Here is a 25,607-nt window from a genome sequence, read left to right on the forward strand (position 1 = left end):
CTTGATATATTCATTTATTAAACAAACATAATTGTGGTTTTAATTTTTCAATGGTGACATGTCCCAGAGGAAGTTCAGAGTGCTGTGGAGAACGCACATGGTCTGGAGAAGCCAGGAAGGAAGGCTTCAAGGCGGAAGGAGGCTCTCAAGATGAAATCCCGTAGTCACTCTTTCACCTACCTTCCAATAACTAAGGAGGATTTTGTTTTGTTTTGTTATCATACCATATTCATGAATACAATCTTGGAAAGAAAGAATTTTTCTGACTCTGAAAATATTCACATATGGGGAATTACACAATCAGAAAACTACTGATCCCCAAAGACCTTTCACATACATTTTTTTTTAAAAAATCAAGTTATTTGTCTCATATGATTAGCTCAGATTAATTTCAAGACATTTAAAACATTTTATTCTAGAGATATTTCCCACTGCATGGTCAGAAAAATTCCCAAGACTTTGTGAATTACTTTATAGATACTTAGTAAACATCAAAATTATTTCCTTCCCTCCCATTTCTTTCCTTCAACCTCATTTATCCAAGTATTTAGGAGCCCCACTGCCTTATTGAATACAAAAGGTTTAACCTGTTCAATTTTTAGGGTGTAGTAAATTTTTTGTCTGTTTGTACACTTGTTTCCTATACAACTTAAGTGGATAAAAACATTTGACTCACACTCCACAAATTTGTTGATCTTTTCTTTGTATGTTTAAGCTTGTCTTTTGCTGGTTTTTCATTTTATTTCTTAATGACTTTAGCTCTTGAATTAAATTTATTTCTGTTTGTGTCTTGGGACCTATAAGAGTAAGAAGAATATGTTTACAGTTACTTAAAGCCATGTGCATGCTTCTTAATGGCCTCAAGACTGCAGGGTACCTTCTACTTTTTAAATACTCCACTGCATTCCAGGACATAAAATAAGTGTCCCTCATTTCAGAACATGGGATAATTGACTGCTCAGACAGGTAGACTCACATAAGGTTTAGAACATATATCTGAAAACAATGCAAAGAAAATTCTAACATTATTTTGTAGGACATCCATTTGTAGAAATAAATAGCTGGTTATATAAAGTGTAGCTGAATTATAATTTAATGTTAGTGTAATAAAAAGGACTTAAAAAAAAAAACAACATGACTGGTACTCAAAGAATGTTAGTTTTGAGAAGTGCACAAATTCAGCTGTCAATCTCTCTTTCATCAAACTCTTTTGCAATGGATCACTCTGAAAATAGAATTATTAGAATGATACTCTCATCAGATGAAGCTCATAAATAGTAGTCTATCATTTTCTTTCATGTTAAAATTTACTGACTTTGAGTTTGTGACCAATAACTATTTCAAAATACAGCATTATCCTGAAACCCATCTATCTGCCTTCTCTGGTTTCCTGAGGCAATGTATTTCAACATAACGAAACCCCACTAATGTAACTTTTTTTTCTCTGAAGATTAGCTTACCCCCTACACACTCATCCATCCCTGTGCCTGTCAGTTATTGGCCACTGTGTAAGTAAATGAATGCCTATGTGAATTCTGCTTAAATTCTCTCACTTTAAAATTTGGGAGCTTCAATTGAATTTATAGTAGCTATCTCCTATAAAGGAAATTCTGAGTTTTGTGTCAGACACTAAAACCTCAATCTGTCATTTGTAACATCTGGAATCTTGGATACCAAATCACAGAAACAGTCAAGAGGCAAAAGAAGATGCCTTATTTAGAGCTCAGCAGAACATAAGATCTGTTATTGGCAGGAGGTGGCATTTTGTTGAGGTTTTAGAAGGTGAGGAATGATGTGGCATAACGGCTAGATGCTGCAGTGTTCAGATTTCTTGTTTCTCTGGGATATAGGTTTAATTTTCAACTTGTAAAGAAGACTTTTTCTCAGAGATAAAGTCTTACCTCTTGCCATTTAGTCATGTTTTTACTAAAATTATTTTGGAACAATAAACCCTTAATAAAGTGACAGAAATTAAAATATGAAGAGATTTCTATTTAACCCTTTTTCTACCCTTATAACTGTGGAGTAATAGCTATAAATAGCTGGTTGAGATATAAATGACAGCAAAGGTTCAGCCTAGAAAACATTTTACTTAATTTTTTTAAAAGGTATTTCTCTGATTACATAAATCCTTATATCTCTGAAAGTTTCTAGCTAGTTCTTTGAAACAGTATTGTCATTTACATTTGAAATCAAATCTTAACTTTGTTCATGATGAATCTCAGAAATAATTTGCTTATTACAATGCCTCATCAATGCCTGTAAACTAAGAGAGGCTATGTATAACTGTACAGAAGAAATGAGGAGGCAGTAAGTGATTTTTAAGGAAAAATAACATTAACATGGGCAGACATTTTTAATGTCTTTATTCCATTCATATTACGATAAAGGGCTAAAGTTTCCATTTTTCTATTGATAAGCTCACACATTTTCATTTTTTTTTCATCTTAACTGTTCAAGAACTATTTTTGGCAATAATTAAAAAATATAAATTTGCTTCTCCTTTCTTGTACAATTTTCCAAAATGTGCATTTTTTAGTAGCATCATCCTGGATTATTATTATGCCCTTATATATTTTAATTAGGTGTTAATTAACAGGGCATTATTTTAGAATATAAATTGATAAAGAGATATAGACAATTACGAGTGAAAATATTCATTGCTTGGGTTAGCCTGGATGGGAAACTAGTTTAACAAGAAAAGTAGTATTTTTCAGACTTGAAAGTTGTCTATATGGACTGTAGCTTTCACTGTCAGATACCAGTGATGCTGTTTCACTTACAAAACTTAAAACGTCACTGGATAAAACAAAATCTGGCTATTTTCCTGAGATGCCAATACCACCCCACTGCTGCCCTGGGGCTCTGTTCTCCCCTTCCCTCCACTCCAGTCTACTCCTCCTGGCAGCCCTCAGGGGTCCTCCCCTTTTTACCCACTTGACCAGTTCTCTGACACTGTCTGCCTTTAGTCTAAGATAAAGCCATTCCACTAAACAGGAGTTGTTAACTAAACACCAATGTGTTAATTCTGCTAGGAATGTTTGCATTGTGTAAGAGCTGACCCAAAGTGGAAATTCAGTAGTTCTACAGGAGTGAACTGCTGAGAGGAGAAGTTCATACACGAGAGGGGGGCAGATTGCTTAAGTATAGGCACCGATCCTACACAAAAGCCAAAAGGCAGTTTGTGAAGCATAAGAAATATTGCAAGTTGAGTCTGAGAGAATGTGTTTATTTTTGAACTCTCAGCTCCTCCAAGGCTGTTGCTGTTCAGGGCAGTTCTCACTCACCCACTCTCTGGGAGCCCATACGTCAGATAACAAAGAGGTGAAACTGTAAAAATGTTTTCTATTACTCATCCCCAAAGCTGATACAGAGCCCATAGCATTCTCAAAAACCCCTGAAGTGCTGGATGCTGTTGTGAAATTAAGCATGATGTTTAAGATCTTCATCTTTTATTGAAATGACATAAACATTCCGATCCCCTTTGGTCTATAAGAGACAGATTGAGTTTTAGGGGTCTCTAAATTTAGCATGTATAGCAGTGTTCATTGAGCTCATGTCTTAGACAGTTTTTTTCCAGCGCAGAGTGGGTTAAATTCACTCTTGGGCACTCCATGCCTCTCTAATCTTATCCTGGAAAAGGAGCTCTGCCTTGGTTTACAGTGGAGGTCACTGGCGGGGCAGTGTTTGGACAGGGACTGATGGAATTATGCTGCACTGTTAACATTAAATGCCACTTGCTGGTGGGGGCTGATGACGGCATTGTGGTCCTTTGACTCCTCGAGTACGATATCTTGAAATATATGCCTCTCTGAGATGAGGCTAGACTCATAAAACATGCAAAGGACTCTCTTTGGCTTTCATCATTTATTTAATTTGAAGAAAGGTTGTTTTAAGGGATTTATCAGAGAGTTAAGAAATGTTTCTAGGGAATAGAAAATGGACAAGAAAATTGATTTTTGTTGTCAAAGTCACTGCATTACAATTCACCCTCCAAGGTGACACAGCATCTCCTGGAGGGAGAAGCTGCCAAACACTTTGAAAGTGATCTGACTGTTTTCTTCTCACACTGACTTGCAGGGAGACACTGGTATTTTCAAAACAATTAAAACCTTTGCAGAAAGTTTGCCAATAATTATGTTCTTCCATGTTTCTAAGACAAGTTGCAATAAGGAAAATAATACTTGGCAGCTGAATGTGTGAAATCTAGAAATCTTTGTTCAATTTCCCAGTCATAGTCCTATATTTATTTATTTTTTCAACAGAACCCTGTGTTTACAGTTTTTAAATAATCACACTTAGTGTGAAACTTCAAAGACTTCAGTCATAACTCCTTTCATGGGTATTCATGTGTGTGTGTGTGTGTGTGTGTGTGTGTGTGTGTGTACGTGTGTGGTGTGTGTGGTGTGTGTGTGTGTGTGTGTGTGTGTGTGTGTTGTGCTTTTCAGGAGTGGCATGTAACTATGTTGTTTAATCAGGACAATATTTTTAAAACATTTTTCATGGGAGTGTTTCTCACATTAATATTGAGATAAAGTCCAAGTGAAGCAAGCTCTGTCGCAAAGGGCAAGTGTCATGCAGCAGGAAGTCCTGGCGTCCCTTCTAGCCCTGCCTCAGCCAGCCTGCCACCTCTCTGTCAACGCATACCACCACACAAGAAGAAATGCCCTCACTCAGCCACAAGTGCCTCCTGCTCCCTGCGGGGCCCTCCAGCCCCAGGGCCCTGCACCAGCTCTGACTTCCTGCTGTTGCTGTGGATCTTGGCACCCTCTTTCCAAATGGCGTTTGTTTGGGATCCTCTGGGAGCCACAGTACCAGGACCATCTCCAAGAGCTAAATCAAGATTTCATTTCTCAAAGTCCTACAGGTATCGTGCTTTCCGTTCTGTAGCTAGGAAGGATTTTTCATCTGCCTTAGGCCCCTTGCACATAAGCCTTTGCCTTATGATTTGGTTCATAAGGTTGGTTAAATTGCCACTATATGAAATAAGATCTAAGATATATGGAACCTTCAAATAGTCAGGGCTATGTACAAACCTGCTGAAGTAAAAGGAAGTTAACCAGCTCTAAAAGCTTATTCTGAGAGTTAAATGGTAAACTTAAATACTAGCATTCATATTACATTATTGTGATATGGAACAAATGTACTAACTTGCCTAGTGCATTGATATCATCAAAGTGATGATTATACTAACTTTAACTCTATGAATATTTAGGAAAGGGTTCTTCTTTCATTGAATGAGCAAACAATGGCAAAAACAATTACTATACTGTTGTTTGGGTGTTCCAGAGCATGTTCACGTGAAAAAGGTGAACCTACTTCTAAGTGGTAATTCAGAGTTTTAATCTTGTTCTTAGAATTAGATATCATAAGTTCTAAATAAATACTTTGTTAATGTTTTGTTTCCAAAGATTTCTCTGGAAATTATGTGAAAAGTCTCAACCCTGTGCCTTCAATAAATTGTCAATGGCTTTGTTCTATATCAAAGTTTAGCTTATTTTAACCAAATAAATAGTAAGAAAAAAACCACCCAAAAACCTTTGACTTCTTCTTTTGCTTGGGTGTTCTAGATATTTGTAAGGAAAATATTGCTTCTTCATGATTTTGTGTTTCTAATTGATAAGTCAATATTACTGGTAGCTATTTCAGTAACAGTAAATAGAAGTGACATTCTTTGCATACTCTCAAGAATAGGTCTTTTTAAAAATTTGCTTTGTTTAGATATACATGACAGTAGAATAGAATAGATCTTTTTTTATTTAGACCAAATATAGTAATATAGAAGCTAACAGTCTCATGTAGAGGTATACACTAGATTTGAATTAAAATGTATTCTGATTTGTCTGCACAGAAAACATTAAAAATTTGGATTAACATAAACCATAAGAGCTGGGGATGTGGCTCAGTGATAGAATACTTGCCTAGCATGCATGAGGTTCAATTCCCAGCTCTGGAAAAAAAGAAGGAGAAGGAGGAGAAGAAAAAGAAGTCATAAGATTTATTTACTTTAAACATTAAGGAAGATAGTGCCATTGTAATTTTTTTAGAGAACTGAAAGTCAGAGAAATCAAATTATAAAATTCACTAGTAACAATACACAAACTTTGACAACAGATAGTATACATGAATTGCCAGCTAAAAGTATAAATAGTACTTCCATTTATTTCCATTTTAGAGCAAAATAAGTGTCATTTTATTATATAAATTTGTTATAACTATGAAATTTGTTTGAATATTAGAAATCATATGCCTACTGTATGCTTTGCACTCTACTGTATATGATTTTCATGTTTATTAATTGCATTTCACTCTTATGAACTAAGCAATATGCTGAGAACTTATCTCAAAGATTTATTAGTATTACTGTGTATATTTCCAATGGATTGTGGCTTCTAAGCTCTCCTCATCACTGAGATCTAATAGCCAGTTTCTTAGAATCATAATTAAATAACTGATACATAGAGTAATATCAATACTAAAGAATCCGAAAAATACCAAGCAGTACAGATTTTAAGTTCTGTGTGATTCACAAATATATTATGAATCTCGCCTTTTTGTTTTGGTGAAAAATTGTTCTTTTCCTTTGTTCAAGCTCTAGCCCTTCCCAAAATACATGCAATGGTGCAGCTAAGGATGATTTAGTTTTTCATATATTTAATGACAAGCTTCATTTGAAACAAGATTAAGTGGTAAGGATGATGTCTCAAGTAGCCATTGTTGGCCCAAACTTGGGAAACTTCATTCCTTGCTTATTTCCTCTTCACTCAAATCTTAATTGCCTGCAAAATATTTATTTTGATTATTTACACATACTGTTTTTATTGTTCTGAATCTGATCTTATCTTCCCACTTTGGGGTCAGAAACTCCCTTACATACAACAGGAATGTCATTAATGCCTACTTTGATGGAGCATTCTGCTAAACTCTCTTATCTGGAATGACTGACTGTATTATGTCTTTATTGGCATGGCCAACTTGTTAATACGGTGATGCCTATCCCAGGTCAATAACTGAATGATAGGTTAGGGAGATAGGAAATCTTTGAGCTTCCTAGTCTCACCTTTCCAGAGGGGTCTCACCTCCCAAAAGAATATTATTCATTCAACCATAGCAATATGCTGGAAATAATGAAAAAAATATTTTTATCATTTACCTATACATTTTTATAATACCATAAAACCTAAATGCAATATGAGTCCATGTATAAATGTAGATGTACACACACCCACACACACAAGCATGCACATGCACATACATTTAAATGTGATAGTCATCTTCTGAATAGCAGTTTTATTGCATAACATTGCTGGAATTAGATGCACTAAAGAATTTCATGTGAATACTTAAAATACCCTCTGAGTTTACAACCATCTTTTTGTATTTATTCATTTCCTTTTTAATATACAAGATCCTTTAAAACATGAAAGTAACTTAAGCTAATCTTGACCTTTGCAAGGCTTTGGATGTGATTCCACTGTTGAAGCAACTGAAAGAACTGGACATTAACCAACATTTCTTCATTGGATTTCTCCCATTTAAGATTTTTTTTTTTTGCTTAAGAATGATATGTTATATTTTGTAAAATTGAATGTACCTAGAATAGTGTCATTTTTTTTGAATATCAAAAGCGTATTCATGCATGATATTGTTAGTGCACTTAACTTTAAACTGGAATGTTTTTATTTGGCAGTGCTTTCCCTCCCTCCTAATGTTCAGGCTAAAGAAAAGCCAAGTCTATCAGATATGAAATTCAAAGGGTCTGACTTGGTAAAGTGATAACATAACATATATATGTTTGGTGAGTGTTGGCTCCTAAGAAATACAAAATTTGACAATAATGTAATGCCAAAAATAGATACAAAAGTTGCTTTTCAGCAATGACAAGTTTTCTTCTTTTGTTAGTAAAATACGTATTTTTAAGAAGCCAAATTTATATACAGCCTATTTATTTATATACAGCTTACAAGTTATTTTGGTTTGATGCAGAAATAGAAGAAAAGAGAGAAAGAGAGAGGATAGGAGAAGAAAAGGAGTGAAGAGCTTGGGGGGAGGGCTTCATAATGAAGAAGCCTGTTTTCCTCTGTGGAGTGGAGAGTCACCTATATTTAAGCTCTGGCTTCACTTTTAGAGCTGGGGCTCTTCTCACAAAGCTGAGGGCTGTTGTGATGGACAAATCACTGATTGGTCACCAAGATGCATGTTTAAACAGCCACCTGAGTGAGTATCTGTCTCAGAGGAGAGAGAGGAGACTGACATGCTCAAAAACAATGTCAGTGAATTGTGTTTGTGGTTTAAATATAGCACCAAGAAAAAAAATGGGGGAAAATGTGATCTGGGAAGCACAAAGCCAAAAAAAGTCAAAATGTTTAAGAAAACATTGAACACAATTTATTCCTCTAGAGCTGTTCCTGTCTTCCAATTGTGAACTTTCTGCTTTGTGTCTTCTCAAAAGAGGGATATTCAAAGGGCATTTTTTTTTCATTGTGACTATGGGGTGGGTGCTATGCAAATAGAGCAAAAACCTTCCAGGGTACATCTAAATGTAGAACAGAGATGATTCCATAGCATCCCATGGACCAGAAACAGAAAGTGTCTTCTAGTTTCTCACCTCTTATACTAAGAGGGGTCATAAGATGCACAATAAAATTGAAATGCTCAGAAAATCTTCCAATCTCATTTTTGCAAATTGTGTCAACATCTTTTCTTCCCCAGTTTTTTAGCAGAGCTGCTAAGTTGGTGATTCCTTAGGTGTTTTGAACATGCTTGTACCACTTGTAATTGGGGGAATGAGTAACATTTTCCAATGGGATACGGAGTCAAAAGCAGACACTCTGAATGTGGCACAAATAATTTTCTGGCAGTGAGAAGAGAAAAAGCAGTATTGACATATATATGCCTCATTTTCTTTATCTGTTCATCTGTTGAAGGGTAGTTGGATTGGTTCCATAACTTGGCTATTGTGGATTGAGCTGCTATAAGCCTTTATATGGCTGCATCACTGTAGTATGCTCATTTTAAGCCCTTTGGGTATAAACTGAAGAATGGGATAACTGAGTCAAATAGTGGTTCCATTCAAATTTTCTCAGGAATCTCCATACTGCTTTCCAGAGGGGTTGCACCAGTTTTCATTGCAGTCCCATCAACAATGTATGAGTGTACCTTTCCCCCCACATCCTTGCCAATATTTATTGCTAATTGCATTCTTGATGATTGCTGTTCTGACTAGAGTAAGATGGAATATCAGTGTAATTTTAATTTGTATTTCTCTAATTGCCAGAAATGTTGAGCATATTTTTTTTCGTATATTTGTTGATCAATTGTATTTCTTTTTCTGTGAACTGTCTGTTCAGTTCCTTTGCCCATCTATTGATTGGGATGTTTAGGTTTAGGTGTTAAGTGTTTTGAGTTCTTTTTATATCCTGGATATTAATGTTCTGAGGTGCAGATGGCAAAGATTTTTTCCCATGCTGTAGGCTCTCTCTTCATGTTTTTGATTGCTTCCTTTATCGTGAAGAAGATTTTTAGTTTCATGCCATCCCATTCCTTGATTCTTGATTTTACTTCTTGTGCTTTAGAAGTCTTATTGAAGAAGTCATAAAGAATAAAATATGGCATTTCCTGGCAAATGGATAGAACTGAAAAATATCATGCTAAGTGAAATAGGCCAGTCTCAAAGGACCAGAGAGACCGAATGTTCTCTCTTGATATGTGGATGCTAACCCACAATAAGAGAGAGTAGATGGGGGAAGAATAGAAGTTTATTAGATTAGACAAAAGGGAATGAAGGGAAGGGAGGGGGAGAGAATAGAAAAGACAGTATAAAGAATTGTTTATAACTTTTCTTTGCTCGTAAATGAATACACAACCAGTGTAACTCCACATTATGTACAAACACAAGAATGAGATCCTAATTAGAATGAGTTTTACTCCATGTGTGTATAATATGTCCAGATATACTCTATTGTCATGTACATCTAAAAGGAATAAAAAGTTAGAAGTTTTTAAAAGGCAATATTAGCTTCAAAAATGTCTAAATTGTCTTAAATAATCTCTAAGAAAGTTAGACTGAAATCTGTAAATTTGAGCTGGAGACTTTTTAGTAGAGGATATAAATAGGGTGAACAGCACAGTGTTGTCTCAGAGCAGTTGCTTCTTTGCTTCTACCAAAACCTCAGCAGGGACACCACAAGAGGTTGAATCAAACCTCCCAGTGTCCACTAGAAAACGCTGGACAGATCCCATATCTTAGAAATGGAATGAGTGCCACGCATGAATCAATTTACTAGGATATAACTTTCTAAGTACCACAAGTATCTTTTTGCACAGCATTTCTTTAGTTTTTAAATTTTTCCAGATGGAACACGTGTGTTATCTATTATTTGCAGTGTCCCCGCCGCCACCACACTTATCTCGTTCTATTCTTTAGGGAAAGTGGAGAAGATGGAAACAATTACTGTCAAATAATCGAGGGAGATTCAGGGGACAAAGGCCACATATGTGGTCAGAAAGTCTGTATCAAGAATAAGAAGAGCTTCTTTGTGTTACCAAGCAGTGTTCCAGGTGCTGTGCACACACTGTCTCCTGCAGGCCACCTTCCAGAGCAGCCCTGGGTGGTGGGTCTAGCAGTGTCACTATTTACCAGTGAGGAAGCTAGGCAGAGCGTAAGAAAGGTACCCAAGGATGAACCCTGGCAAACTGCCCTAGAACCTGGACCACTACATAGTTCCTCTTCTACCTCGGGTTTCCTGAGAAGGCCCTCTTGTCTCTCCACAAAGAGGATTCCATGATGGGAGGTTGGATTCTAATAGGCTCGTTGTCTTCCTCTGTTCCACTCAAAATCTTTCTCTGAAGAAAGAACACCTTGTAATTTAATATAGAAAGTACAGTGAAGTAATCAATTAAAATATAAATGTACTAAAACTATCTAAATTATCTTCAAGTCTAATTACTAATAGCTGAAAGTAGCTTTAAGCATCAGAATACAAGCTGTGTTTTTTGGGTTTTTGTTAGTGCTGTTGAACTCAGGGCCTCAGCCATGCTAGCAAGTGAGCAACATGCCCAACCCTCCAAGATATTTCTTATGTAAAAATAAGAAGGAAGGGATAAAGGATGGAAGGGAGAGAAGGAAAGAAAGAAAAGGAAAATGGAGAGGTTACAATTACGGTCTAATATGTGATTTTATGTGGCTTGCTTCTGTCTCCTCCTTGGATTTTGCTTCATGGACTTCCATCTGGCTCATTTCATCTGGCCAAAAATATTGGTCATATGGTTGGGTTTTACGGCCAAATGTTGCTCTTGGGCAGCTGCTCAGAGCAGCCAGGAGGTTTTCTGAGGTAGATAGGTTATCTTCATTCTATGTTGTACCTATTCATTCTATTGGCATTATCTTGGCTGATACTATCTTTCTTTATGATATTCCAGATTGAGAGTAATGCTGGCTAAATTGACAATGAAAAAATAATTAGCAACAGGCAACATTGATACCAAAGAATAACAACAACATTAACAATCATTGTACTTTATGGAGAAAGGTAGCATGAGGTCGGAGGTGACTTTGGGTTTGGATACAAATAGACCAAGCTTGAGTACCAGTCTGCTGCTTTCTCAACTGGGCAGTTTTCCTAATCTCCATGAACCACTTCCATGTCTATAAGCGGAAAACCTATCTCAAAAGATCATTGTTAAGATTAAATATAAATATACACACAAAGACAAGTCTACCTACCATCTCTTTTATAGCATTTTCCAAGTTTTCTTTATCATTTCATGAATTTTATGAGGCTCCTTTTGTCAAATAGGTTTAGGAGTTTAACTGGCATCATTGGGACCACTCTTAATTATAGACGCATAGAATCCAGCAGACTTAGTTATCTTGCAAGTACCTTGAACATACATACAGTCTCACCTTGGAAATGTGGTGTACAGAAGAAGCTGAGAGCTGCCTGGCTATCGAACCATAATTCTTAGTTTAAATTTCCAAATCCTACTTACAGTTATGAGAAAATGGGCAAGTTACTTACCTTCATGTGCCTCGTCTGTCTGCAAAACATGGTTTTGTGAGGATTAAGTATTTTGGTCACGTAAAGTGCCTGGTGCACAGACAACACTAAAATAAATACTAGCTCGTATGAATGGCAAAAGGTAAGCTATGCCTTGGTAGTGATTTTTGGTATCCCCCTCCTCCTGAGGATGGCCTAGAAGGATGTCTGGACAGAATGAGTGTCTGTGTATATATGTTGAATTAGACTAGCTGCTGTTTTCAGATCTCTGACTAGTATGGGGACACTCTACTTTCCTATGCCACATTCATGGGAAAAAGGTTAAAAGTTGTAGGAACCTGAGGATTCTCTTGGCCAGAGCAACAACACCCAGTCTGTGTGCTTCTATGGAAATCTTTGCTACAGTTCCTCAGCCCCTACTTCAGTCCGAATCGCATCTAATTCAATACCTTCAGTAAGATAGCAAGGGGAATATTGGGGACCCACTTTTGCAGATGAGGAACTAGGTAAGGGTCATTATTGGGCAACAACCATGAAAAGACAGGTTTCTGAATAATAGAGAAACTTTTCCAGGTAAAACTAAGCTCAGATTTTTTTCTTACAAGTTGCAACAGAGTTAATATAGGAGGGACTACTTTGTAAACAACATTTCTACAGAGGGCATTACCTAAATTTTTTAATAGTGAAAGAAAGTCATATGTCTGGCTTCCTAAAGAACTTGTGATATGGGGCTGGGGTTGTGGCTCAGTGGTAGAGTGCTTGCCTAGCTGTGTGAGGCATTGGGTTCAATTCCCAGCATCACATATGGATAAATAAAATAAAGATCCATTGACAACTAAAAAAATATTTTTTAAAAAGAACTTGTGGAATGAATCAAAGTAGGTCAAAACAGAGAAAGACTGAAAACACAGATTATGAAGACTCTGTACTATCAAGATAGCACATGGAACAAGCCTAGACAGGAAAATAAAGAACTTTGTGCTGTTGTCTTGAAAGTACTGATGCTATGAGGTAGCCTGTGGACTGTGGACAATATATTACTCAATTTTTGTGATAAGCCTGTAGAATTTGCCAATTTATGATCCCACATCTCCCACCAGTCCATTTCAAGTTGCAGAGGTCACTTAAGTGTGGAATTGGGGCAAGAGATACATAGCACAAGTGGTGTTTTCACATATAGATCAAATACATGTAAATCACCTCAAAAATTTAAATAATAGTCTGCTGTGGTCAAATTATTAAAAAGTAGGGAGTTTTGAATATAAATTGCTATTGTTTTGAATATAATTGCTTAGCTCTAAGTTTGTATAATTATAATACTTATTTGGTATAACAACCAACTTATAATAAACATCCTTGCTCACCAACTGTTAGAGACCACTCTACCACATCATTGTGACTGATGCTTTACTACCTGAAAACATTTTCCTCATATGAGGGTCACAATGAGGAATGAAATAAATGGATGAAGTTTCTGCTCTCATAAAGCTTACCTTCCAATGGAGCATGGCAAAAAATAAGAAATTACAACCAATAGACATAAAAAATAGGGATGAGAGTTTTTCTTGGAAAAGTCAGAGAAGTCTTTATCAAGGAAACACCAATTTATGTACATATCCATTCCATGCATCAATAACTACATTTGCAGGTCTAGGTAGATCATCTGTAACTCAGAATTGTACCCGTTTGGTGGAACCATATGAATATTGACCTCATTGCTAGTTTTATTTTTAGTCAGATGAGGTTTTAATTTATTGAGTGAATTAGCCTCTGCTGTAAATTGTAAATCTGTAACTAGGTGGAAAAACAGGAGGATGAAGAAGAACAAAAGAAAGCAAGAGAAGGGGAAATTTTTGATACATATTTTATTATTTAATGTAATTATCTACAGTTTTGTATTAGAATATATTAAAGTAAAAAACAAATTGGAAGTTAAAAATCAGTAGCAATAATATGCCCTATAGTAGCTCCTTTTTTGTTGTTGTTTGATATATATCTATCCATGTCTGCCTTCAAAACATAAATGTCATAGCTAAGAGTAATTATGTAACACATTTTTTTATTTTCAAAAGGAATCTTACAAAATTTTAAATCTGCATTAGAAGGAAAGCTAGCCAGAACACACTTTTCTCCAACACATACATTTTTAGCATGGTGCCTGTAAATATTATGCTTCAAATGCTTGTCACTTGATCCCTTTTGGCAATTAACTTGTCTCTAATTGATTTGTGGATTATGCACTGCAAGTTGCTATGGTTCAAGGAACGTGATGATGCGGTTTGTTTATGTAGGGTAACAAAGTGGATTGGCTGGGAGGAGAAGTTTAACTCTGTAAAATATCCTGGTTTTCAGGAACTTTTTTCTTTTTGCACAATACAGTGTTTGGATAGACAATGAAAAATTAGCTGAACCTGATTAGTGTTCTCATCCAAAGGGAAGATTTATATCCTGTTTAAGAATCAAATTAATTTGATGACGTAAGTGCATTCTCTAGTGAAAGGGCAGTCACTTTAGGAGAGGAGAAACATAACAAAAAGAAAAAAGAAAGACGGAAAGAAAAGGAAGGAAGAGAGGAAAGAAAGGAAGGAAGGAAGAAACTTCATCCACCATCTTTAGGTTCTACTAGACAGAACACTCCCGTCTGTGGGTTCTATGAGGTATCGCTGCCCTGATGTGCAGATGAACTGAAAGACAGCAGCATTTCATTACTCTCATTTCATGTCTGACTGGTTCCTGGAAAATGATGAGGTATTTTTCCACCATAAGTGTGTTTCACCCCTTCTTAGAAAGCTCAGGATGCCTTGAGCAAAGGTGGTGGTGCAGTTGCCAGGGGCACTGCCTTTGGTGGGCACATTCTTGCCCTCTGCCCTTACAGTTTCTCCTTACAGTTTCTGTTGTATGTGCTGACTACTGAATCCTTGGTTGAGATAATCAAGGATAAGAAACATCAGGTTTCTCTTCTGACAATACGTCCATGTGAACTGAGATGATGTAAATAAACATCATGCAGAAATACCAGAAAAGGATAAAAAGAATTACTGGCTTAGGGAGACGAATTGTTTTGTATTTTGGAGTGAATGTTTTTAAAAGCTTTGTGTTTGTTTTAGTTTTATGACTTTTTAAAGTATCGTGTCTTCCCAGTGTTGGTTAAAAGTAAGGGACTCCCTTGATTTGTTATTTGTATTTAACCCTTAGCACTCTATGAGATCAATTATTATCAGGTGGGAATTGTAAATGTGGTACTAAATGAGAAGAATACACTCAACAATTTTTACTGATATAGCCATCACCCAGATCAAGATGTAAGACATTATCCACTCCCAAGGACACATCTTCGTCTTCCTTTTCAGTCACTAGGCACCCAAAGATAACTACTGTCCTGATTTCCAAGAGCAAAGATCTGTGTGCTTAGTTTTGAACTTTGTATGAATAGGATTACACAGTGTACATTTCTTTGCTTTAACTTCTTTCAGTGATTCTTTCATTTTTGAGCTTCCTCCATATAGTTTTGTGTGGTTTTAGATTCTTCTTCTCACGGTGACAATATTGCACTCAATAGCTACATCACAATATACTTATTCATTTCACTGTTTATGTATATGTGCATATTCCAGTATGAGGGTATTGTGAACAGAGCTGCAGTGAACACTTGAGAATATGCCACTCAGTAAACAAATGTTCATGTAGTATTTGTAGTTTTGTTTACATACATTAGGTTCAGTATATCATAAGGAGTGGAATTTCTGGGTTTTATGTTATGCATGTGTATTTTGATCCTGCCAAATAGGTTTCCAAAAACAGTTGCACCATTTATATAGCCCACAGAGCAGTGTTCCAGTTTGCTACATCGTTGCCAAAGTATAGGTCATAGAGGTATTACATTTTCAATGACACCATACTAATAAACTATTGTCTGTTAACAGCAATGCCATTATGATTTTCTTATTCATGTAGTTGGATCTTTTGATCCATAAAACCTGTTTTTCCAGGAATAGTGTGTGTAACAGTGAATCATTCACACTCCCTCCTTCCTTCTGATGAATTGTCCATAACTGGGAAATAAGCAACTACAATGAAAATGCTGGTCTGATTAAAGAAATAGAATCTCCCCTATATTTGGCCCATACTCCATTTAAAAATATCGTCGTAACCTTACATTTTTATCCAGGTTCATGTTTCAACCCAACAATTATTACCACATGCCCAATCCATAATAATCTTTCTATTTTAAAATTTCCATCTCCCACTTTAAGGTCTAGCTATATATCCTGTGCTTTACTTTAAATCAGACTTCCTCCCATTTTTTTTCTTTTTCCTCTCTTAACTTCCACATGTAAGAAACCTGCTGAGTTTGGCTTATTTCACTTAATAATGCTCTCATGTTTCATCATCCATTTTTCTGCAAATGGCATAATTTTACTTTTCTTTATAGTTGACTCAAACTCTATTGTGTATATATACACCATATATTCTTTATTCATTCATCCATTGATGGACACCTAGGCTGGTTCCATTGTTTGGCTATTGTGAGTTGTGCTGCTAGAAGTGGACACGCATGTATTTCTATAGTGTGCTGACTTTAATTACTTAACATACATACTGCCTTGTTTTCTTTGGCAGTAGTATAAATTTATAAACTGTCTTCTTTTCTTTGGCAGTAGCGAAAGTTTTTTCTCCAGCTTCTGGTGAATGACCTAGATATTCATTCAAATACATAAAATTACTTGGAAAAAAACAGAAGAAAATAAATACCTTGCCAAGGTAAAAATAAAGCCTAAAAACACTATGTCTTTTGTTTATTTTCCATCATACCTGGGTTATATGGTGGTTCTGTGTCTACCCTTTTGAGGAAACTCCATACAGATTTCCATAGTGGTTGTACTAATTTACAGTCCCACCAACAGTGTAGAAGTGTTCCTTTTCCTCCCACATTATCATTCTCTCCAGCATTTATTATATTATTATTATTATTATTTGTATACTTGATTTTGACTGGTGTAGAGATGAAATCTCAGTGTAGCTTTGATTTGCATTTCCCTAATTGCTAATGATGTTGAAAATTTTTTCATATATTTGTTGGGCATTTGCAATCCTTCTTTTGAGAAGTGCCTGTTTAATTCATTTTCCCATTTATTAATTGGCTGATTTGTTTTTTGGTGTAAAGTTTTTTAAGTGGTTCATGTATTCTAGATATTAATCCTCTGTCAAAAGTGTAGCTAGCAAAGATTTTCTCCCATTCTGTAGGTTCTGTCTTTACATTCCTAATTGTTTCCTTTGCTGTGCATAAACTTTTTAATTTCATGCCATCTCATTTATTAACTATTGCCATTATTTCCTGAGCTTTAGGGTTCCTATTGAGAAAGCCATTGCCTGGATCCTTATGCTTGAGTATTGATCTTATGTTTTCTTCTAGAAGTTGCATAGTTGTGGCATAATTCCTAGGTCCTTGATCCATTTTGCGTTGACTTTTGGGTAGAGCAAGAGATAAGAATCTAGTTTCATTCTTCTACATATGAATAACTAGTTTTCCCTGCACCTCTTTTTAAAAAGGCTGTTTTTTCTCCAATGTTTGTATTTGGAACTTTTGTCAAGGTTCAGATGACTGTAGATGTGTGGGTTTGTCTATGTCTTCTATTCTGTACCACTGGTCTATGCACCTGTTTTTATGCCAGTAATATGCAGTTTTTGTAACTATAGTCCTATAGTATAATCTGCTATTATACTATAGTTAGCTATTGTGATGCTACCAGCATTACTTTTCTGGCTTAGAATTGCTTTTGCTATTCTGGGTCTTTTATTCTTCCAAATGAATTTGTAGACTGTTTTTTTTTTTTTTTCCTAGTTCTGTAAAGAATGTCATTGGTATTTTGATGGGGTTTGTTAGGAACCTGTATAATGCTTTTAGTAGTATGACCATTTTGACAATATTAATTCTACCTATGCATGAACATGGGATGTCTTTCTATTGTCTGAGTTCTTCTTCAATTTCTTTATTCAATATTTTATAGTTTTAATTGTCTTTTACCTCCTTGATTAGATTTATCCCTAGGTTTATTTGTTTGTTTGTTTGTTTTCTGAGGCTACTGTGAATTGAACTGTTTTCCTGATTTCTTGGTATATAGAAAAGCTATTGGTTTTGTAACCTGATACTTGGTCACATTTCTTCATTAGCTCTAGCAGTCTTTTGGTGGAGGTGTTTGGGTCTTCTAGGTGTAGGATCATATCATCTTCAAATAGTGACTTCCTCATTTCTTATTTTTATTCCTTTTATTTCCTTTTCTTACCTAATTGCTCTGGCTAGAATTTCTAACACTATATTAAATTGAAGTGTTTTTTTTCTTTTATAAATTATTTTTAAAACAGTTTTTTGGATGTTTCCTAAACCTCCTTAACCTGTTTCTAAAGCACTAGAAAATACATGGTAAGCTAAGTCATGTTACGATAAATGTATATTGCTTTTTTTAAAAAAATTATCTATGTATGTAGAACAGGTTTTCTCCCTTAATTATCCTTCCTCTTTCTTTTGTCATTTTTTTCTCTACTGTTTTTAATGTCAAGATTCTGATGATATATAACTCTCCTTTGTATGTAAGCTTCCCTGAAGCTCATCATAAATTGATGGATGATATCAATCTGGCTTCTGGCACATCAAGTAAGTTGACCCAGGCTCAGCTTATTCCATATTGAAATGTGATCATTAACTTCTATATGATGTCCAGAGAAATTTGGCATGTGTTATAACTGTGAATCTTACTTCTTAAAGCTTTCAAAATCTAGTCATATGGCTAATTTGTGAAATCTTGAGGAACAAAATAGAACAGCAAGGCAATGTAGATGCATTCTAGGAGTTTCATGACCTGCAACAATATATAATGTTACCATTGTCTATGTGTCAATGTGTTTCAAATTATGCGTTTTGGAAAAGTACATTTTCTACATGAGGCTCACCTGATTCATAAATTGATAAAATAGCTATAAGTTAATCATATACTCTTTTTTTTTTAAAGAGAGAATTTTTTAATATTTATTTTTTGGTGGACACAACATCTTTGTTTGTATGTGGTGCTGAGGATGGAACCCAGGCCGCAAGCATGCCAGGTGAGCTCGCTACCACTTGAGCCACATCCCTAGCCTTTCATATACTCTTTTAAAGTTTAATTTCTACCTTAGTGGGCTCTGAAAGCTGTTGTTACATCTGATTTTACTTTTAAAGTTTTTAAAAATAAGGTTTTTCTAAAAATATAATCCTCAAAACCAACATTCCTCAGTGTCTAAATAATTCACCTGATTCGGCTAGAAATCCTGTTAATTCTTTCAAGTCACAAAAATATTTTTAATGTGTATACCAAGTAGAAACTTAAAACAGCTAATCATTTGTCAGTGATAAATGTTGCATGGTAAAATAAAATCCATAGACTTTATTTTTAACTAATGTTCTCAGCTTACACATCCTTTAGCAAAATTACTAAAGAAAAGTAGAATGGCTTATTATTTTCAACTCCCTGTTGTCCTGCCTGCTGCTGAGAGTGACAAAAAGATATGAAATATCTAAATTTAGAGAGAAAAGGAATAACCAAGATCATGGATCATTTTCCAAAGCAGATAATTACCTCTTGTATTCATTGAATGTAAATGAATCCACCTGACATGATGGGGTTTGGTCTCCACAGGTGAAAGTTATACTAAGGCTGTGCCTGTTGGAGGAATCTGACAGCAAATTAAAACGTTGGGAAATAAACAAAAGACATAGTGTTTCAGGCTTTATTTTTACCTTGACAAGGTGTTTCTTTTCTTCTGTTTTTTTCCCAATAATTTTATGTATTTGAATGAATATCGAGTCCATTCATCAGAAGCTGAAGAAAAACTTAAACTACAGCCAAAGAAAACAAGACAGTTCATAAACAAATACTGAATTCTGAGGCTTTAGCCAGTGCCCCTCAAACTTGAATGATGTACACATGGATCTCCTGAGGATCTTTTTAAAATGCAGATTCTAATTAAATAAATCTGGGGTGGCATCTGAGATTCTGCGTCTATAAGAGGCTCCATGATGATGCTAATGCTTCTGATCCTTGGATCACCATTAAAGTAGCAAGAGTTTAGGATACAGGTGTTAAAGTGTAATTTTCAGATGGACTAAATTTTGCAAATAAAATGCCAATGACTGTGTATATGTGAAATCATTCAAAAATTAATTGGCATCCTTCAACTGGAGTCCAAAAGTAATACTAATGCTTACTAGTACAGTAGAAACTCCATAATATACTAATGCCCCCTCCCCCCAAAAATCTAGATATTTAAAGTATAGTTTTTCTGAATGCATAAAATAAATATCTACTCTTTTAAATGGGTATTCTTCTTCCCCTGGGCAAAAAAAAAATCAAAGGAGACTGGATGAGGGGGGAAGATGGATATGAAAAAATGAAGATGTAAATTATTTTTATTTTCTGACTGGTTCATAATAAGGTTTCTGGGACATCTGCTTTTGTATAAAAATTTTAGCCAATGAACCATACTTTTCCATAAATTATTTAGGCCAGTGAAAAGCCCTGAGACAGCTAAAGTGAGAACTTCAGAGAGGGAGTCTCTGGAACCTAGCCCATCCACCAATACTGCTTCCATTCTTGGAGAAGAGCTTGCTATGCTTCTGAGAAAGCTGATTATCATCCTACACCACTTGAGATGTCATGAAGTTTGTGCTAAAAGTGGAATCACTTAGTGATCATGAGCCCCTTTTGAGCATTTTTGCTCATCCTTTACTATTGTGACAGTGAATATAGAATTGGGAAGGTATGGGTCTGTCTGTCTTTTAGGTTTCCTTATTTTGTAATCACTACAAAGGAATGACTAAACAGACAGAAAGTATTTTCATTATTATGCTTCAAAAATTCCTTCCTATTTTGTATGTTGTATGAAGACATAATGTAGTTTTTAAGGTTCAATACAATTTCAGATTTTATTTAAGTTCAGTTGCATAATTCAACATGCAAATTATAATTTCTTACTTTCAAAGTAAATTTCTTTATTATTGTAAATGATCTCCCACCACACAATATTTCTTTAGGTCTCATTCATATGGTAATAGTAATATGAACTCGACCCATTTTTACATGGAATAGCAGGAACCTCCTAAATGAGGTTCACTTTTACCTTGGTTCAATATATAACATCTATCAAGTCACATAACTTCTCAGACCCTCAACTTTCTCATTTAGAATTGAGCATATAGACTATGAAATTACTGAATACTTATAGAAATAGTATTTTGGAAGTATAAGAAAACTATACATGACCCAAGATTTGTCCCTAAATGTTTGTCTATATATCAAGGATGCATTCATGAAATCAAGATCAAACCCAGGAGAGATCAAAGGATGGTTCAATGTCCCTATGAACTTATAAGCAATTCAGTCATACATTCCACAAATGCACATTGGGTATGTATAGATTTATGAAGCCTCAAACTTTATGTAATACACTGTAATATATGTGATTTATATCTCATGTAAATTGATTTAAATCAATTTAAATCAAACTGGCAGAATTTCAAAAGTTATCCTACTGCTTACATTACTCTTTAGGGTGAATGCTAGTAAGGATAAACAAGAGGAGAGTGTGTGTGTGATCTCATTTACCTGTGCAATCTAAAGAAACTGAAGTCACAGAAGCAGAGAGTAGGGAGTGGTTACCATGAACTGAGAATATAATAGTCAAAAGGTACAAAATTTCAGTCACAAAAAATTAGTCCAAAGATGGATTGTACATGGTGAGTATAGTTAATAACATTGGATTATGTAATTGAAAAATCATTAAGAAATCAGATTTAAAGTATTCTCACCATAAAAGAATGATAAATATGTGAGCTGGTACATGTGAACCAGCTTGATTTAGCCATCATACAATGTGCACTTATATTAAAACATCATATTGTATCCCATATAAGTATTCATATACACATACAGTTCTTATTTGTCAATTATTTTTATAATAGATTTTAGGGGGAAAAGGGAGGGGTATAAAAATGAAGACAGTTTTCACTTTATAATGTGTATTCTGGTGTCCCAAGGAAAAAAATCCCCCTGGCACCAATCCCAACTGGGTTGATGAGAAATTTATGGGCTATTTACTTGCCTAGTTGATTCAACTGGTTTATGTACAAATACTAGTAATTCAAACTCTGTTGTATTTCTAAAACAAATATTTAGGTATTATTAAAAAGAGATTTTATTATTTTAAAGTTTCAATCCAAGAGAGAAATAAAAAGGACTAATAAAAATTATATGAAGAAGCAAGTCCAAATATGGTTATTTGCAATTCAAAGGAGAAAGGTATTTGTCATCCCTCAAGAGTTGCCAGACCACAAAATATCAACATTAAAGCTGAATTCTAGCCCTCAGTGAAATGGCACCCTATTCTGTAGATTCTGGTATTCATCAGAGATAAGGAATGAAGTTGAGCTTTGTCATTGATGTATCTTGGAATAAAGTAAAATGAAAGTCTATGCGAAGTATAAAACTATATATTCACAAAGTTCTCTAAAGATCTCTAGACATTTAAAATCATAAGAAATATGGGCATTGCTAGTCAGTATGGGATTTTGGTGAGCTACAAATTGTCATCTAAAAAAAAGAATGTTTATCATTCACTTAAATTAAAGAGTTTACTTCATGACTGAGCAGTGATTCCTGAGTTCAAATGATGACTCTTCTAAGCTTGGAATGATGGAACACACTTGTGGTCCCAGCTACTCAGAAGGCTAGAGCAAGATCACATGAGCCTACCTACTCAAGACCAGCTGACAAAATAAAACCCCATTTCAAACAAACAAATCATAACTCTTCCATTTTTAGTTTGTATAACATTTACTAATTTCTTTTTAAAAATTTTTTTAGTTGTAGATGAAGACAATAATTTTATTTTATTTATTTATTTTTATGTGGTGCTGAGGATTGAACCCAGTGCTTCACATGTACAAGGCAGGCGCTCTCCCACTGAGCCATAACCCCAGCCCTTAAATTTCTTAAATGTATTCTGTTTCAGTTGCCCATGTTCCTACACACTGAATACTATAAGAATTGAGTGAAATAATACATTTGTAGACCAGTGTCTTGCAAACAGTAAATAGCTCATTTTAGCTATCACCATTCACAATAATGTTATACCTTTCTTTTCATCAAAGATAAATTGTGCCTATTACTTAAAAAATAAACAGAACAGAAATAACAATCATCATCCAACTCACCCTTTAAAATACAGGGGATTTATAGCATACATATAAGCACATATGTGTGTGTATGTATATGTAGTTGGATATACTGTATAGTTAAAAATATAGTACAGTTATAAATACAGATATATGTATGTATGAAAAAACATACATACATACACTGTGCAGAAAATTGGATCATTCAAATCACACATTTTTTCTAGAATGTTAAGGTATAGCCAAGTTTTAGGTACTCAATTGGTGTGTGTGTGTGCGTGTGTGTGTGTGTGTGTGTGTGTGTGTGTGTGTGAAATTTAATCGTGTAAAAATTTCAAATCATTCATAGCTTTTTCAATTGCAGAACAATTATAATAGCCCCTTATTTTGTGGTTTGACTATCATGATGGGTTCTGGTGCTTCTTGACATGTAATAATAATTGGATCCCATATGCCACAGATCTTGTGTGAGTTTAAGGTATTTAGCTATTGAATGAGCCTATAGATCACCCTGTATCACATCATAATTTTTTTTCTGTTCTTACTTGGACATACTATTGCTCTGAAGTGATAAATGCATTGTACCTGTGCAGAAAAATGGTTCCCCAAAGAATTCTGACTGCTAATTAGACTTGTGCTATCTAATAGCCACAGCACTTGAAATGTCCTTATCCAAATAAGGTGTGCCAAGAGTGGAAAATGAACCTTGGGTTTCAAATATTTGTACAAGCTGGGTGTACTGTTGCTGTAATGCCTCAAGAAAGGAAATGTTTCAGATTTTGACGTTTTTAAAATATTTTTGTTATATTTGTCTATAATTTTCCTTGCTGAGTATCTCTGATTCAAAAATCAAAGGCTTTCAAGCCTCAGACTTTCTAAGCATCAGGTTAGTGCTCAAGTAGTTTTGTATTTTGGAGCACTTTAGATTTTGGATTTTTTGAATTAAGTATAATCAACCCAAATATACAAAAAATAGAAAATATCTCATTAGTAATTTTATATATTGATTACATGTCTAAGTAGTAATATTATAAACATATTCAGTTAAATAAGATATATTGCTAAAAGTAAGTTCAAAAATTAACTTTGGTTTTTTGTAAAGAAACTTTTTATGTTTTTTTTCTTTTTCTGAATTTTTATTGCTGTCTCATAATTACATATAATACTGAGATTCATTGTGATACATTGTGCATACATATAACATAATTCCGTCAATGTAATTTGGTTTTTAGAAAATTTAAAGTTCCATGTGTTGCACCCACTCCTGGTTCCACTATATTTCTACTGGACAATACTGATCTAGATAGTAGAAGAGATAAGAGAAAATAGTCAAGAAAATGATAACTCTTAGCTCTTAGAAAAAAGATGAAAAGCATGAAATTTAAAATGGTAAGTCAGATCAAATTCTATGAACAAGTCTACCATAGTCCGCCATATGTTTGTTTCCAGAAAAAAAAATCTGTTCTAGTCAGTGCAAAATTCCTCATCAAGTGAGAGTTAAAATTTTAGCAACCAAAAGCTGTTGATGAAAATGAGATTCCAGACAAGGCAAAAGACTGCACACATTTCTGTAAAGTAGCAGATGTCCAAGGATTTTATTATGTTTTGCTTTGTTTTACTAAATTTTCTGAGGGAAGAATAGATGCTACAGTGATATCAGTGAATTTTGCACTTGTGGTGATGCATTTGAATGACAAGAATATGATTCAGTTTTCCCCGGTGTTTTTTAACTTAAAGAATTTTTGTCAACTTCAGGACACTGGGGCTAGGACACTGAAACTTAAAGTGTTTCAACAATTCTCTCAAGGTCATACAGCTCTTCTGAGCTGTAACAGATATTCCTTTCTATATGAATCTCAAGCTCATGTGACATAGAGTGTACTCATGAAACCCTAATCCCTGCAAAACTGCTCTGCAGAAAACTGGTTCTACACATAGTTTTAAGAAAAAGTGTATGTTCAGTTTCCCTCTTGAACATTTCCACTCATCGTATACTAAAGACATTGGGAATTATTGAAAAGCTGTTTGGCTTTGTCAAGTCTTTCTCTCAAACTTATTTTTATCAGAAACAAGTCCCCACTTCCCATGCATCTACAAATCATATATTACCTACTAGATGCAAGAAGGGAAATGCTGAAATATATTCAGTTGCCTTCTACCCTTGCTCATTATTAATTGCTAGGGAAAATGTCTTCAAGAGAACATAAAATATTCAGGACAATATTTAATTTGATGTTAAGATAGCTCAGTTTTAACATAAGCAGATAAATCAAACCAAGGATTTAAAAATATGTTTGGATACGACTCTTAGTTATTTTTATATCCACATGGTTTGGTCCAGAGGGATTCAAAGTACCCTGCTTTGAGGCTCATCACTGTGTAGTACTCTGTTTGCACTACAGAAA

General features: G+C 34.8%; 1 protein-coding gene across 10 annotated transcripts in view; it reads left to right on the forward strand.

Moving 5' to 3' along the window:
• Pde4d (phosphodiesterase 4D) overlaps nt 1-25,607 on the forward strand; it is a 1,337,035-nt gene that overhangs the window by 1,018,982 nt on the left and 292,446 nt on the right. The window lies entirely within an intron of this gene.

The sequence above is a fragment of the Ictidomys tridecemlineatus genome, chromosome 1 (genome assembly GCF_052094955.1).
Source record: "Ictidomys tridecemlineatus isolate mIctTri1 chromosome 1, mIctTri1.hap1, whole genome shotgun sequence".
Classification (NCBI taxonomy): Eukaryota; Metazoa; Chordata; class Mammalia; order Rodentia; family Sciuridae; genus Ictidomys; species Ictidomys tridecemlineatus.